This window comes from Candoia aspera, chromosome 1 (genome assembly GCF_035149785.1).
Source record: "Candoia aspera isolate rCanAsp1 chromosome 1, rCanAsp1.hap2, whole genome shotgun sequence".
Taxonomy (NCBI): Eukaryota; Metazoa; Chordata; class Lepidosauria; order Squamata; family Boidae; genus Candoia; species Candoia aspera.
In genome coordinates this window covers 121,983,833-122,001,348 of record NC_086153.1, presented here as the reverse complement: position 1 = coordinate 122,001,348, position 17,516 = coordinate 121,983,833, and the positions used below count along the sequence as shown (strand labels likewise).

The following is a 17,516-nucleotide window of genomic DNA, read 5'->3' as shown; positions in this document are numbered from 1 at the left end:
CAACTCTCCCCCACTGACCCAGTTAAGCGTGTTATAAGGATTGGGCTGTTTCAATAGAAAGCCTTAAGCATCCTTCTCCAAACTTAAGGAACAGGGAGCCACATTTTTAATTTAATTTAATTTTCCCCAATAAATGTGATTTATTAAAGGAGAGTATGCTATTTTTAACTAGCTACATGCGCACATACACATGCACATATATCAAAAGGAGACAAGGAAAGGAAAGACAAGCTATGTAAAAGATATGCCACTCAGGATGCAAAAGAGCTCTACACCAAGGATGAAAGTAAAATGTTAGAGAAATTAGAGCCATCTTGATATATCAGTTATATTCTCTGAAGACAACTCCACTCATTATATCTCAATGGTACCTATAAAGAATTTTTACTATACAACCTGTGATTTTCTTTACTAAAAAAGATCGGAGACGTAATAAGAAAACATGGGGATATGCAGTTAGACAATGACGATAGGGAATTGCTGTAAAATTGTGTAAAAGAGGTATGGTCTGGCTATCAATTTCATTTATTAGAATGAAACCTAATTCTATTAATTTAATTTCTGCTTATTTTCCTTATTAATATTTCAGTCTTTCAACATTAAGATTATTGTACTTCTCTGGCAATTTAACTACTAGCTTCTGCATCTTAAAATGTTGCTCAAGGAATTGTTCTCCTCATGGTTGGCTGTACCTAGTTATTCTTACTGCAGCAAACAAAATATGTAAGCATCTTAATTACCTAACTGGGAAAAACAGCAAATATATAATGTTAGATAAAATAAATGATATAACTGGGCTGACAGTTATACAGCTATTTAAATTATCTTTGTAGCTTGTTTTATTAGAAAGCAAGTGGAGTGCCCAAAATTGTAATTAAATTATTATCTAGTTAAGTTCAGACATAAGCTAGAGTCTAAAATGCAAAATTCACTCAGCTTCTAAATTCTACTAATTACAGTATTGCATGTAAGACTAAGTGGCCACTGGAAATAAGGTTCTGTACCTTGGGGAGAAAAAAGTTTACTGAAAATGTATTGTCAACATTTCAGAGATAATTTTCCTTCTCTTGGTTATAGCATGAGTAGAGTGCAAAATTCATCCGCTCCATTTAAATTATTCAGAGAAGTTCAGAGGTATTGAGCACACTCTTTCATTTAAGCCTTTTATTGCCTTCAGTTTGAAAGTGGTAAGGATTACAGAGTGGATGCTTTCTGATGTGCGTGGCTTCTGGTCTCTTTGGTTCTAAAACTGGCCTAATGTTAAGAACTTCCACACAGAGTCTGAGGTGGCAGATGTGGGGAAGACTCCAAAGACTTAGTGTGCGATAAACATGTTTTTGGAAACTAGATCAAAATGCAGTTTGCTTATTTATGTATTTATGTGAAACTTACACTGCTTCAATCCATTCCAACTCTTAAGTGTTTCTGGGGTCCTGGAACTATTAGATAGGGAGTCACCCCCCCCTTCTTGTCTCTCTGCTCTGCCTGCAACTCTAAACACATCATTGTCTGTGTTTTCCTAGAAGCAAAACATTACACTTGACCGTGGTAGAAACTCAGATATGAATACTATCTCTCATTTATCATTTCACTTTTTATAACACACAGCACACGAAATACAAGCACACATGGAAACTCTTGCGAATATTCAACGCATATTGAAACATACTACAGAGAGAGAGAAAGAGATCAGTCCCTTGCCTCTGATGCAATAATCAAACAAGACAAGACCAGGAAAGAGAAATTCACACGCCAGTATAAACACTTGCTTACATGCAAAGAGTTGATCTAAGCTGTTCTGCTTTCTGAAGTACTGTCTATAGCAAATGCTCGCCATTCCTCTCTGCATGACCTTGGACCAGTCCTTATGCTATAGCAGGCCTGTCACAACTTGTAAAGGGCAAAGGACCACACTGATAAATTAAAATTCCTCACCGGCCTCAAAGGAATCCCTGGCATGCCAATCAGCTGTTCGGTGTCCAGCAGAATAGTGGCAGCAAAGGAGCGAGAAGCATTGGTGAGGCCTGGAGGCACTGGAGGAGCTTGGCAGTGTGTCTTTCGGGGCAGTGGTGGCAGCAGCAGATCCTTCCTGGTAGCAGTGATATTTAGTGGCCATGAATTGAGTTTTTAAAAATGGAAGGCGGGCCACACAAGGCTGCTTGGTAGGCTGCATGCAGCCCGCAGGCCATATGTTGTTGTCCCTAAAACTCTGGGTTTGTAGCCTGGCATGCAGTTTTGCCGAATAAAACGCACCAAGGGTGGAGATAATAAAATACGTATTCTGCACAGAAGGCGCAAGGGGAACAATTTCCCAAAGCTGAGCACAAAGGCTCTCAGATTAGCAAACTTTTTATACAGTTCTGCAATGAGATACAAAGTAAAATTCTTGCAACAAAACATGAAGTGAAAAGCAGCTTTTCAGCCTTGAAGCAATAAACTACGCAAACTGTGGAGTTCTCAGTCTAGGGTATGCCAGCATTGCTTTACTGTCTTAGCATGTTTACTTGTTTTGCGAATACCTATGCATACCAGCCTTATCGGTTACCTAGCTACTAATCTGCGTCATCTAACTCCTGATTCTTGCTGATGCACATTGTCACTTTTTGCACATGTCCCTCCTCTTGCTCATGCGTGCTGTTAACTTTGTGCACACGTCCCTACTATGCACTCATTACTAAAGCTAATTACAATGTTGAGGCTCCATCTAGGGGAGTTGCAAACTCTTGAACTTTAGTGAGCAAAGGTGAAGGCTAGTCTCTACTCCACTGCGCAGCTGTCAGAAACTGTTTCTACTGCACAGCTACCAGAAGCTCTTTTTTTCCCCTTTTTCTGCTTACTGCCTCATTATTGTAAAGCCCATCCAATAGCTTAACCACTTATTTTAGTGACTTTGCCTACTAGATGTTGAAAGCCATCCAAGCCGTTTCTTCTTTTAATGTTACTTTCCAAAACACAGCCTAATTATATCACAAATTTGTGAGGGTACAAAAGGAGATCAATTAGATCTTAACTGATCTCCTCTTGTATCTTTAGCTATTACATGAATAGCTAAAGATAGACAAAATAAATTGAAAATTAAATATGCAGAGGGAAAAGAACCCAACTGTTTTGTACTATAATGATGAAGTATCTTGAAGCCGTTTTGAGAAAAGTGGTTTTAAAGATGCAGCAACTCTGCACTCTACATCTCTACACAAGGAGTTGCTTATTTGCATTAACCAATAATGATTAGAGTTCCCTGATGCTGTATAAACTTCTTTCCCTGATGCTGTATAAATATGCTGTAAAATGGCAGACCTGCATGCCTGATTTGTGGCATCTGCCCCAGGAGTACCCCAAACAAAAACGTAACATAAAATTTGATAATAATAGTGGACTTTTCTCTTTCCCAGCAGCAAAACAGTAGACTGCATTTAAGTGCTGTGTAATACATGCTTAGTACTCTATATCTTTACCTAAAGTACTAATGAAGCCTGCTTTTTTTTTAATGGGATGGTTAATGGAACTGATTAATTTACAGACTGATTCATTTATTTATCTATTGGTATGGAACAAGGAGAGGGATGTGGTGGCGCTGCGGGTTAAACCACTGAGCTGCTGAGCTTGCCAATCGGAAGGTCGGCGGTTCGAATCCACGTGACGGGGTGAGCTCCCATTGCTAGTCCCAGCTCCTGCCAACCTAGCAGTTCGAAAACATGCAAATGTGAGTAGATTAATAGGTACCGCTTCGGCAGGCAGGTAACGGCGTTCCATTTAGTCATGCTGGCCACATGACCACGGAGGTGTCTACGGACAAACGCCGGCTCTTCGGCTTTGAAACGGAGATGAGCACCGCCCCCTAGAGTCGGACATGACTGGACTTAATGTCAAGGGAAACCTTTACCTTTACCTTTATGGAACAAGGACTGACTTAGGATTTCTTTCACGGACTGAGTTACTATCCTATCATGGTTTCACTGATATCCTGGCTTCCTCAGTTGCTTTCTAAGTGTAAATAAAGATTAGATTCCAAATTTTCCTGAAAATAACCCTAACCTTAACTCTTCTGTTGATAAGTGGTCATTAACCTTTTAAGTTAGCACTGTCTACAATTGACACTGGATCATGACTTCATTGGCTAAACACAAGGAGAGGTAAGACGAATCTCACTTCTTACAAAAATGTAGGACAAAATTGTCTTTGAATATTTGTTGCACAACACAGATTCTATAGGGACAAGAAATCTGCTCTTTTTTTAATTGGAAAACCAGGAATCTGAGCTAGTAGTGGGGGGTCTTCTGAAAGCGCTATAGCCTATATATCCCATTGGTTAGTCCACAAACAAGTTAGGAGCAGGTTTTGAATAAATATAATCACCAAGTCTATGTTTGAAACACTTCAGCTTTTTTATTTTTATTTTTTAAATAATTGATACGAACTATTTCTGTGACATTTTGCAAAGATTCTGCAGAATATTTACACTAAAATTCCATTAAGAGAAGATGTCATCTTCTTTTGGTTGTAAAATTTCACTATATTGGAATATAAATCCAGTTTAAAAAGTTGAACTTACTTTACACATAAAAATGATCAATGAATGAAAAAGTGAAATGCAATAAATAGCCACATATGTTTTAAATATTTCTAAGAGAACATCATTTTCTTCCTGTGTATGTACTAGAATAGTATCCTGGGCTTTTTTGTTGAAAGCTATGAAACAATTGGGGAACAACTGAGCGTGTCCCCAGGTTATGAATCTCTGGGTTACGAACAACCCCTAGATATGAACAGGCTGCTGGCAGTACTCAAAATGATGGGCAGTTGACAGGCAATGAGATCCAATTCAAAATGGCAGATGGTGCTTCCCCCTGCGAACCAAATAACCACTGAAGCTGCGCAATGCCTCCATGAGCGTCATGAAGTAGTGCATGCATTTTTACCATACTGCACAGCCTGTTTTCAGTGCTTTTGCCATGCTTTTTAACTTCTGTTGTTTTAGCTCCAGACATTTTGTTTGTCTTGTTGCTCATTTTGTCCATTAATGCAAGTAGGATAAGAAATTTTTCAAAACCATGCTTGCACAGGCAGTCTGGTACATGGAGATAAAATCTGTTTTCTACTGAAGAGCTAGTTGCTACTCTGCTGCCACTTTCCTATCCATACTTGTTATTAATATGTTTTTCCATACCTTAAATTCTTATTCCCGGGATGGGTGCAATTCTATGCATTTTATACAGTTCTATGAGTGAAAAAAAGGACTTTTTTTTCAAAGTGAAGTGATCGTTTAAAAACCAAAATTGAGAATTGAATAAAAGAAAATTGTGTATATCATAGGAAATGATAATTTTGTTGTACCATCTTAAAATGTTTTAATTGTTGGTGTATAAATGGTTGGTTAAAATGCATACTTTTTGGTGGCTGCAGTCTTTTCATTATCAGCACAGTTAACTCTGGATTCTTACTAGGAGGTGCAGATATAATACAGCAGTCTTTGGAGTGAAGGAAAAAGCAAACACAGCAGTGGGATATTGACCATACATTTCACATGTCTGTCACTGGATGAAGCATGGGGCCACTCCTGCATTCCTGGTATTTATGGATAGGGAAAATGACCCCAAGAAGAGAAGTTCAGCGTCTTAAGGTTGTCATCATGAAGGTAGCAATCGACCAGGCCGTTGCTCCATTTTTCAGAGGTCGGTATTTCATAACCATGGAGCTGCTTCAAGGCCATAGTTTGGCAGACGGCATTGATGAATTTAGGGGTAAATTCTGGGACTATTACCTGGCAGAGCTCACTGTTTGGCAAGCGGCTCAAATGTTAAATTTTCGGTATCGCTCCTCGCAATACAGAGTTTGTGAAAGTAGTGACTTTGGGATGGAATGTCTACCTTTCATAGCTGAAACACCGAAGTTGAGGACTGCAAAGACTTGGAGGCAAAAGAGCCAAAGCGGAGAAACTCTTTCTTTAAAACGATTGCACTAGCAAAAAATATATGCAGATTTGATGCATTCTTAGTGGAACTGAATTATTTTATTCCTCTTATCCTTGTAAAGGTTAAGCTAGATAAAATGTTTTATTATGCTAGTTTTCCTGAATAACCCTGTTTTTAATGAGTGCTGAGGCATTTATTGCATTCACCTAGTCTAAAACAAAGCAAAGGGTCAATTTTATTTATTTATTTTCAAGTACATATACACCATTTTTCAACAATAAGCACTCTCTAAAAATCCTTAAAAATGATACAGTTTAATTGAGATCTGATGAAAACAAATTTCGTCTATTTTCAGGTTTGTCTGCAGGTGACTTGGAAATGTTTCATCTGAATATACAGTATAAGATACAAGGTTAGAATCCATTTGCAAGCTAGCATGTTTTTCAAGTGTCTGCGGAGACTAAGTTTGGGACCCATAAAAGCTATTTGGGCGCCTTGTCTTCTACCAGCTTCCAGATATATTGTAGTGATTTATCATTGTGGAGAGAAGCACATTTATTTCCTTTTTTCGATGGTAGATGTTTTTATTTCAAGGGATTTAGGGGGGTTATTTAAATACTATAAGAAAAAATCAGCTGGAATACGGATGGAGACTCTAGAAAAATTGAACTGGCCTTATGGGAGCAAATTTTATAGCTCCTTCAGTATGCTGAGGAGCTTCTAGGCACCACATTGGGAAAATGCTCAGGGTCTTTAAAAGACAAGTTTCTGGCTGTTGTAATGTTTCAGAAATCTCCAGCCGGAATCCCACTAGGATTCTCATGCATTCTTTATTTTGACAAATGAGTTTAGGAAAGTTTATATAGTAAGCTGAACACTGAATCAAGAACTTCTTTTTGAACTGCGTAGTTTTCCTCTCCTTTCAGCATGCATGGATAGATTAATACACACATACACATACAGAGGGTGCAACTATAGCTACGTTGGTCAATGGGAAAGAGAAAAAAAAATAAAAAGTCATAATTGAGTAATATCTTTATTAGGAACAACTGTCCTAACTGTACAATTCTCGAGTGTGCAATTTTTTTTATTTCTCTCAAATGCTTGATTTTTTTGTAACAACCTGATCAATTTTAATAAAACTATTACATATTTGGAACATCGCTTTATAAGTATATAAGTTAAATTTAGTGTTGTGCTGTGTATTCAGAGGGTGTTATTTGAAAGTGAAGAAAAAAGGAAGGGACATCCATAATTTCAGAATGTAAAAAAAATAACATTACACAACCAGTGACAAGGGAAGGCTATCCCTCCCCACTGATTCCAGAATTAGATACACATTAAATACTATCTAATTCCACATAGAATTAAGCAAATTGTGAATTAATAGGCATCAGCTGAGCGAGAGGGTAAACTATTGAACTTCTCTAAGTGAATCTTGACAATGATTTGGAAGTGTCAGGTAGCACAGAATGATGCCTGCCAGCTATTGACACATACATACATATGTACATACATATTAGTTTCAAGCTTAATTCAGTGTGCTGATTTTGATGATTTAAATGCTCTAAAAATCCAAGCTGAAATTCTCAGAAGATGGTGCTCTGATAAATGTTTGGAAATGTTCATTTTTGAGCTGAAAGAATCACAATCTTTCCTGGAAAATATTCAATAAAGTGGTCTTCACAATTTCCTTCAGTACTGTTTTAGCAACATTAAAGGAAGTAGTGGTTTATCTCCTACTCTTTCCAGAACTTTTCTAGTTCATGACTTCTTTGTGTCCACTAGTGTGGCTTTGTTCACTGAGCTGGAATTTCTTAAAATATGGTTCTTACTCATCCACCCTATATTGAGTTGTTGGAAAATTCTGCCTTTTCTTCAGCAAAATCCAGGGTTCCAGTTTCTTTCTTTATAGACAGTGCAGAGAACTTTAGGAAGGCATTCTCACTTAGCACTGTTGGCCCCAAATCGGTGCAGCAGGGCCAATCACCACACATGACAGGAGAATTTGAAGGAACTCATTTATTGAAGGTGCCTGCAACAAAGGAGGACTCCCTCATGAAAAGAAGGAGCCCCGAACAAAGAGTTTTCCAAGCTTTTATACCTAACTTTTGGCCCGCTCTAATTTGATTGGCTATAAAATATTCCCACTCTGCAAGATGGCTGGTTATAAGGTATACACATGTTGTAAAGTGACTGGTTGCTGTTCACACGATTTCAGTCTTCCCCTTTCCCATCTGCATAGCTCACCTCACCTTGGGGTTGTGATTTTTAGTATTATCATGAAGGAAGTTCATCTAAAGGTGAACTAGGTATGGGTATCCCTTATGTGTTTGCAGTTAGCTGTTCCTACTACCTTACACGTACACAGTTTCAATTGCTACAGTTAACACAACTGCATTCACCCTCACTCTTGTCTGACTCCAATTCAAGATGTTCCCCCTTCCACTGCAGATATCCAGTTTTCCCATCCTTTGGCACTAAACTCTCTAGAAATGTCTTTAGGGTTGTAGTATCGCCCAGTGTAGTCCTGTTCTTGAAGAAATGCATAATGATACACATTATGAACAAGACTTTCTCTGTGGTAAGCCTGGAACTATGACAGCTCATTTTTGTTAGTGTTTTCTCTTTTTTTTAATGTATTCTGCTTTTCCAAATATTTTAAAAGTAGTTGAGATAATTTTACTGTTTTTATATTCTATTAACATGATTAATGTTTTAATTGGCTTTATGCAAACATACATCTCTGTGTACTGCTTTGACAAATGTAAGTTCTAAATTGATTTATAATTATAGCTAGTCAAATAAGTGAATAAGAGCTTAAATCCTGAGTTACATTTCTGTGAATGAGATCATTCCCTCCATTCCTGGATGGGCCTTTCATCCAATAAAGCTTCCACTGATAAGAGCAGGGGTACTTGATCTTTACTTTCTGCCTACAAGCCACAGCAAAACCAGAGAGTTCTATAAAGTTTTTGAACCTAAATTCGACAGGACAGGACAGGACAGTTGTCAAATATTGAGTTGAGATCCTGCAGGAAGTTGCAAGCAAATTTTAGGAAGGTCGGAAGTAGAAGAGTATACATACGTAGGGCAGGGTTGCTGCTGAACTCATTCCACACTGCATGGACAGGTGCCTATCTGGGAGGAAATGAAGTGCAGTCAGGAAGGGCTCTGATGCAGACTTGCATAGATCCAGTTCTGGCACCCATGACATGCATGTCCAGGTCTGGATCACTGTCTGGTGCAGGGTAGAGAAGGGATCTTTCAAGGATCCATATATGCCCAGGACAAAATCTGTATCTGAGATGGATGGGGGAGTAGCTCAGAACTCAGAATTGTAGGGTGCCCAAGGCTGGATCACTATCTGGGCAAGCCTGAAGCAGTTTTGCAGGGGTCAAGCCTAAGAGTTCTTTGGGGAGCAAATAACGGATTTTATGAATTTTGAAAGTTTGGAAACCACTGGTCTCAAATAGAAAAACTACTTGGAGGTATGCCTGTAGTTGCTAGGAGTCAAGCTTGACTCAGGGTTTCTTCTCTGATGCAACAGTGGGTTCATGCAATTTCAAATATAAGATATTACTGGGAAGCACTTATATAGAGCACATGGTATCTGAATGATATTCAGTCCAACTTCTCTACGGTATGCCTGAGTTTTAAAGAACGATATGAAGCTTATCTGTAGCATTAACATATTGGGCATGCTTGTAGTGGGAAATGATTATGCTACACAGGTTTACCTAGAGCAGTTTTGAAAGATAGGACTCTTTCAAGCTGCTAGGGTGGTTTCTTTGTTTTGCTTGAATTGAGTCTGTTAGTTGAAATCACATACCCAATGGTAAATTTTGTGAATAAAGTATTCGTTTGTCAGCTTCTGTGATATTCAGCAATTTATATTTTAACATATTATGTATTTTTGTTAATGAACTAAAATGACTATAGCTACATAGCTGCTCAGTTTCCAGAATGACAACAGATTTTCTTTCGATAAATTCTTTTAAACCACAGTTAACAGCATTTAATTTGGTTTACCATGCACATTTACAGTTTTTTCTTCTAGAATTCTTATCTTTACATTCGAGGTTGCTAGAGAAATTCAGGAGAGAGTGGAACAAGGACCACTTATCCCTTTTGAGATAAAGTTGCTAGGTAACCTTGACATCAACCCTTTTTCTCTTTTAAACATATGTAGGAGGACTAATTACATGCAGGATTCTGTCAATAATTGAACTGCCTTTGTTGGTATAACACAGTCCTGACAAAAGCTATTACCTTAAACCATTTTATAAGCTGGTCAGGACTTTCTGCTTAGCCTGAGAGTCTGTAATGTTTGACCCTGACTTTTTCCCCTACTATTCTAGGAACAATAGGTTGGGTCTTCTACCTAAACTTAAAGTTTATGTCCACCTTTTTATCCCAATTTCCCTTTCTTTTTCATTTTGTTGTAAGCTTAACATATATTAACAAATATAGAGAACTTGAAATATTACTGAGAAGGCCATGGAGACAATGCAGAAAAATGGTATGTCTGATATATTTGTAGTGCAGTCCTTTGTATGTACCTATGTATGTATGTATGTATGTATGTTGCAGAAGTCACTCCAATTCATAGCTGTAGGCAACAATCTGAGAAGGCAGAAGATGGTGCCCACTTGCCTGACATAAAAGAACAGCCCAGTATTGTAAGAAATGGAAAGGCTGGAAAAGGGCTGAGAGATTAAGAAAGGATCAAGAATTATAAAAACAAGTTTCTCTGGAGGACAGATTGAGAAGAGAAGAATTTCTGGAGATAGCAAAGAGAAAGGAGTGGGGGAGAAGGAGAACAGATACACAAGAAAGGCTAAAAATACCATGGAAATCCTTTAGAAGGCAACAGGGGCATGGCCCTGTCCAGCAGGACAATCCTTCTCTCATTCCATTAGAAAGGGCACTGTGTTGACTGTAAAGGACAAGGAAGTTAAGGAGGTGTGGAACTCGTAACTAAAAGACTATGAACAGCTATTGGCTATATAAATCTATATAGAGAAAATAACTCTCAGATGATGAAATGAAATTATTCACACTTAGGCCCCATCAGAAGACCTATTTCCAACTTCCGATGGGGACATAGCAGACTGAACAGTGGACAGAACTGTGCCCATGGGCTCAGTGGACAGAACTGACAACACAGCAGTTTTTGGGGGCTCAGGCAGGTTTTTCCTGAAGCCCAGGAATGTTTTTCAGGATAAGGAAAACACTTGGAATCACCCCATCTGTCCTCCAGATGGCTGCTTGCAGCCAGAAGATCACAAACAGTGTTCACGCTTGACTGTTAAGAGCAGCCAGGAGCTGGGATGTCACCATTTCCAAGCCATGCTGTAGCCTTAAAGGGACACTAAGACCAGCCATCCCATTTCTAAATCACCTAATTTATATTTCTTTTAAGTATTCATACCCTAAGAGAGGCTTTCTACAGCAAGGAGAAGTGGGTTCTCTTGGTGCTTATTGTTATTTCTGAGATTAATTTAAAAAAAAAAGTTTTGGACTTTGTTTTCCATCCAAATATTAAGGAGGACTAAGAGTGAATAATTGTCTCCCTGTTATTATTTTTGTACTAAATTTGAAGATATTAGCATTTTCCTACACATTGAATTGGCTGTTTTGAACTTTCAGTTTTCTGCTTCTACTTTCCCTGGGGAACTGTCTCATCTCATTTTCACTTGTGTAAACATATTCTAAAATATTTTCATAACTTCAATTTTCACTGGTTAAGCTCCTAGGGTGCACCATAATCTACTGCTTGAGACATGGAGGAGTTTAAGCAGACTTTCTCTGACTTTCATCAAGATTTTAAATAGATCCTTTCTGATTCCTGTCAAGTTTTTATGCAAGGTATTCAGGACATTGTGGAAAATATGGGATCTAAAATGTGTCATCTGGTTGGGGATGCTGTAGAGGAGACTGAGGAATTTAACAGAGACAGAATTGTTTCTTCTAAGAGTGAGATTGGGGCTTCTGTTGAAATGCTGGATGAAGATCGGATAGATGAGTTGAAGAAACTAAAGGAAGAGATCGAGTTGCAAGCCATAAGTGAAATTGATTTTCTGATGGAACGCTATGGAAAGGAAGGGAGGTCTCTTGAAGAGAAGTCGGAGTTTTTGAGGAGGGCAGTTGGGCTGTTCAATTTTTTAAAGAAAAAAGCTCTGTGCGTATTGTGGGGATATGTAAATGCTCTGGTTTATTTTGAAGTGGAATAAGGGTTTAAGAATATTTATCTGGATTGCTTGTAGGGTTTGGCTGATTTCATTCATCTTTAATGATTTGGATTAAGATTATTAAGGTATAATAAAAAAATAATAAATGTTTGGTTTTAGGTTTAATATGATTAAGATTATTGAAATTGTTGTATTATCAAGTATAATGGCAGACAATTTATATATATATTTTAGTTTGCTCTTTATGATAGTAGACAGGAATATATAGAATAGTAGCAGGAAGGAAATAATTAAATAAATGTTATTGGGGGGGAAGTTGATTAGGATATATCAACTAATATAAAAGATATATTAGGATATATATCCTAATATATATTAGGATATATATCTTTTATTATAAGGGGATATAATATATATTAGGATATATATCTTTTATTATAAGGGGAGGGAGCAACTATATTTAGTGATTTTTATATTGCACCAATGGAATGATTTATAGAAATAATGTGATTTTGATTTAATATAGAGTTAGGGATTAATTATGGAAAATTGTTGTATATTCTTACTGTTAAAAGTCAGAAGTCACCTCTTTTTGTAATTTTGAAAATTTTCTCCTGTGTTCCTACACTTTTTTAGTTTTTTTCTTTTTTTCTTTATAGGTTTTTGTTTTTCTGTAGCCTTTATCTTTGCTTGAAACTTAATAAAATTCTTATTAAAAAAAGATCTATTTCCAATAATAATGTGCTTGTTCTGTCACAACTGAGTTGACCAACACAGTATACTATACAGTCATGCAACTGACAATGTTTGACTTCATAAACTCAGTATGCCCAGGTGATGCAAGTAGGGCAATATTATTCAAAGTTAGGGACTATAATATTCAGAGCAGAATAAAGACAAAAATCTATTCTGAATGCTATTACAATTTCATAAATAATTGACAACTCCCAAACACTTCAAGGAACTCCAGTCAACAAGACAACAATATGCAGTGCAAGTAATCTACGTATTATGTATGATTCTTCCACAGAATGACAATAGCACCAACTATTAAATTCAGTTCATTTAGTCTCTTTTACACAATTTACATTTCTCAAGAATTAAATTAACTGATTTAAAAGTCTTCTCGGGAAGTCATGGTAAGAAATACATTAGGTGTTCAGAAACACTTCAAGAAGGAATAGAAAGCTTCCCTGCAAATGAAAAAATGAATGCATTTTTTTTCCTTTTGAACAGTTTAACAGATTCTATTCTAACAGAGTAAATAATACAAATGATCCAGAGAAAGATTTTCCTTGTGGAAACAAGTTTTCTAGAGAAAGGCAGCAACATAAAGTTGTGAGTGCTAGTATAATTAATAACTCTTAGAGGCTATAAAGCAAGCTTTGTAATTCTGAAAAATGCTTTTATCAGAAAGTGATAATATAATTTATATCGTATGCAGTATATAACAATATAATGTTATATATATGATATAAATCATGGAAGTAGAGGAGATAATGCTGCAATTTGATTATTCATGTATCAGAGGTTACTCACAGAACTCGGGTTTTCATGTCTCTTACTCTTACTGTTTTTTTACAGTGCCAAGTCATGCTGAGAAATAAGAAGGGTTAAAAAGAAATGAATGAGAATTTGAGCCTGGATCTTCTCATTCTCATAAAATATTGGGTCTTTTAATGAAGAAAGTTACTCTAGCAACCATGTAAACCTTCTAACGATTTTATCATAAAGAAAACTTGTTATGCAGATATTCCACTGAAATAAATGCAATTTAAGAATTTAGAAGTTGCAGGTTATGATTTGTATATAGATAATCATAGTAAGGGCTGTCATTTAAAGTGTAGAGTGACCCTACAGTAAGGTGTCTCAAATATTTAGAATTCTGGAGATTATTTAACTTGTTTGGTGTCTTGAATTTTAATAGCTTGAATAATCTCCCAGAGTCCTTCATTGTTATAGCCCAGACAGTTTGCTTTAGTTGGTACATTTCTTTCCTTTTATAGAGTTTAAGGCTGCTTATCTATTGTTTTCCGAGAGATTTAAAATGAAAAGAATAGGATTAGCGCAAACATCTCATCCTGGTTCCAAACTCTGGCATTAATCTCTACCATGATTGTCAAACATAGTGTCAAAGCTTGAATATTAATGCTTCAGCCTGAGTAATATATTCATTTTCCACTATTCATTCCTCAAAACCTATACTGTAATTACGAAACACCGACCTTTCAGAAATGTTGTTTACTGCTTTGGACTGGCTGGCTTCAAAATAGTGTTTGCATTGCCCCACTCTGCAAAGACATGAATAGGTATATTTTAATAAATCCAGCTTTTATCATTAGATTTTGTTGTTTACTGATAAGACTGTTGTCATTTGAAAAAGAAAACACTGCTTTTCTTCTTAAATATTTGCATATAAATACATCAATAATAACTGGTTGGGAACACCCCCCGAAGTCAAAATAATATGTAATGTTTAACAGTAAGATGTTAACCTGTTTAAATATACAGTAACATAACTTTTTACATCATAATGTAGGAAAACATAACTTTTGGTCATTCCTCAAAGTAAAAGTCAGAGTGCAGCAAAGGAGTATAAGACTCCAGTGTAATATAGGAAGCACATCTCACATGTAATATAGGAAATATATCTCACTCTTGGAGTTAAAGTGAATTAAACACTAATGCAATTGCTAAAAGCAGCTGTTAGACTAGTTATTTAGTCAAATTCTCATTTCACCTTATATTTTTAACAATAACATAGCAATTAAAATGATTCTAAATGGTAAAAGCAGCATACGCAATGTTATACAAGCAGATTGCTATGGTATTCATATTTCCATTTGCTTGCTCTCCTCTGTTCCTTCTATGTGTCTCCCAGATTGGCTCTCAAAGGTCACCCAACTCTTCCTGGGAGATCTAGGAACCAAGGAAGGGAAAGTCTATTCTGCTGGAAAACCTACTCTGTCAGCGGGAAGGCAACAGTTATGACTCTACAAGAACCTGTAGGAGTCTCTGAATCAGGCGGTTTCCTCTCCTTTTCCTTCAGTGCATGAGACCAATAATGTCCGCTCCTGCCATTCTGAAGAGATTAAAAATCAAGTCCACATACATTAACTGAAATGCATTGAAGTATGATTTGACCCAAACCACAGTGTTGTATGTTATGTGAAATTTTGTAAGTGAAAGCAACAAAACTGAAAGTATATAAAATAGTTCAGAAGCGATCAGTGAAGAAGCATCCCAGGTTGAGTCTTATAGGATGGGGAGTGAATTAGAAGGGCTTCCCAATCCCTTTCATTCATGCCTACTGAAGGATCTCTTGATAGATTAGAAGAAATCTCTTCCCTTGAGATCACCACAGGATTTAGACATTTAAACTGAAGTACAATATAGAACTATTTTAAATTTTCTTATAGAAAAGAATAAGAAATAGTTTTTAGATAGCAATTTATAGCTTCTGAAAGCATTGTTTTATTAACATTGGAAGAACTTACTCTCTAAAAAGTGTAACAGACTATTTTGCTTCCTGCTTCAGTGAGTATTTCTGTTCTTCAGAGTACTATAGTGGTGTGTATTTTTAACAAAATTGAGCTGAATGGGAAAGAACAAGCCAACTCTAACTTATAACAGTGATTTTTCTTGGAAGAAAAATTATTCATATTTTTGATAACAAAACTATACTGTAATCTGTGCAACATATGAGATGTCATCTTCTTTCAATAGAGTAAGAGCTTTTGTGAATTATAAACGTTCAACCATTTTTTTCTTCTCTGCATAGATTTATTTTTAAATTACAATAGTTCTTTGCAGCAATTATTACCGTGACTGCAACTGTCAGTTATAAAATTACAACTTTTTAAAAAATGTTGCTATCAGAAATGGTATCTTGGAGTGCACCTTGAACTATTTTTAATTCCTTGTGTCCCTCTGTTCCCCAAAAGTTTATCCCACAACCAGTATTGCTGGGACGTATGACTGGAATCCTGGGTGACTTTTTTCAGTCCTTCTCCGTTCATTCTCCAGGAACAGGTTACGTTACAGCCAGACAGCATTCTGATAATGCTTAATGCCTTTGGGGTACAAGTAACCTTTTAATAGTGATAGTATGTTGTAAGGACTCAGAAAAAAAGTCTGCCATGAATGGCTTATCTGTTCAGAAATCAGTTAAAAATGGAGGGTCTGTTTGTTAGAAGGCAAATGAAAGAAGTTTCTCCCAGTAAATTCCTTTACACCCCAGGATGCTGTCTTAACATCCCAGCTTACTTTTGTTTTTGTTTTCTTATGAGTGGCATGCTTTCAAACAAAGCAGTGGGCTTCAACCACCCACCATTTTAATTTTCCAAGAAAGCTTTTGGTAGCTTCCTTAGATGATGCTAAGGGCTAGCAAGCAAGGTCATTTCTGCATAAAAAGGAGATATGAGCAGACTTACAATGACCCCAAGATTCAAAGACTCTTGTACAAATCAATGCTCACACAATTCTGGCAGATGAGAGGAATGGGAATGAAAACTTGCTGGAAAGGGTAGTATAAGAGGACAAAGAGAGAGAGATAAAAATTATCTCATTTACATGATTGAATTCCATTGTTATTAAAACTTTTCAGGGATAGAAGTGAGATCTGCCCACATAACAGAATATTGGAGAAACCAGTTTTTGTTTGTAGTATAGGTTGTCATGCTTGTCTATTAACCCCCAAACCATCAAAACAAAGGCAAATGCCACCCATAAGGAGAATTGTGTGTGATCAGTAATCATGGAATGATAACTTGATTGATGAAGATCTGAGGAAAACTAAGAGAAGGGAGAATGGAATGAAGGAGAGGTAGGCAACCTGGTGACCTCCAGCAATTTTGGATTACATTTTATCTTGGATTATTATCCTGGATTACAGTTTATCTTGACCATGCCTGGATTAGCCAGGCATGGTCAAGAGCAAGCGACTGTCAAAACTGTAATCCAAAAAACTCCTTGATCAAAATACCTGACATGCTAAAAGGAAATGTAGTCCATATTAACAATGAAAATCATACTAATTTTGGAATTTGAGGAAACTATGTCAGGATAGAAAAGCTGCATTTATTTAATTGCAGAAGGCATAGTCCCTCTAAGTACCCCAAGCTAGCTGTATCCATGGGCCGGATTTATATATTGTAACACTGAAGTAACCCTGTTTTCCCTTCTGCACTTAGCTATCTTTTTACTGGTGCTGAATTAGTTGCTTAAAGGGCTGGGTTTGCATACTGCACAATCGTACTGCGGTTTATGTTGTTTTGACTTAGTGCAATGTGTGAAACAAGCCTGTGTGGTTTTTAATCGATAACTTACTGAGATGTGGGACTCCAGCCAATTGTGGAGTGGTATTGGCAGTGGCAGCTGAAGGGAGGAGGGAAGAGAAGAGGAATCAAGA

At 36.8% G+C, this 17,516-nt stretch overlaps 1 protein-coding gene and 1 pseudogene across 2 annotated transcripts in view; both read left to right on the top strand.

Annotated features, from left to right (window-relative positions):
* The window catches only part of KCNQ5 (potassium voltage-gated channel subfamily Q member 5), a 374,302-nt gene that overhangs the window by 216,486 nt on the left and 140,300 nt on the right, over nucleotides 1-17,516 (top strand). The window lies entirely within an intron of this gene.
* On the top strand, nucleotides 5,390-5,894 carry LOC134488580 (mpv17-like protein 2; annotated as a pseudogene).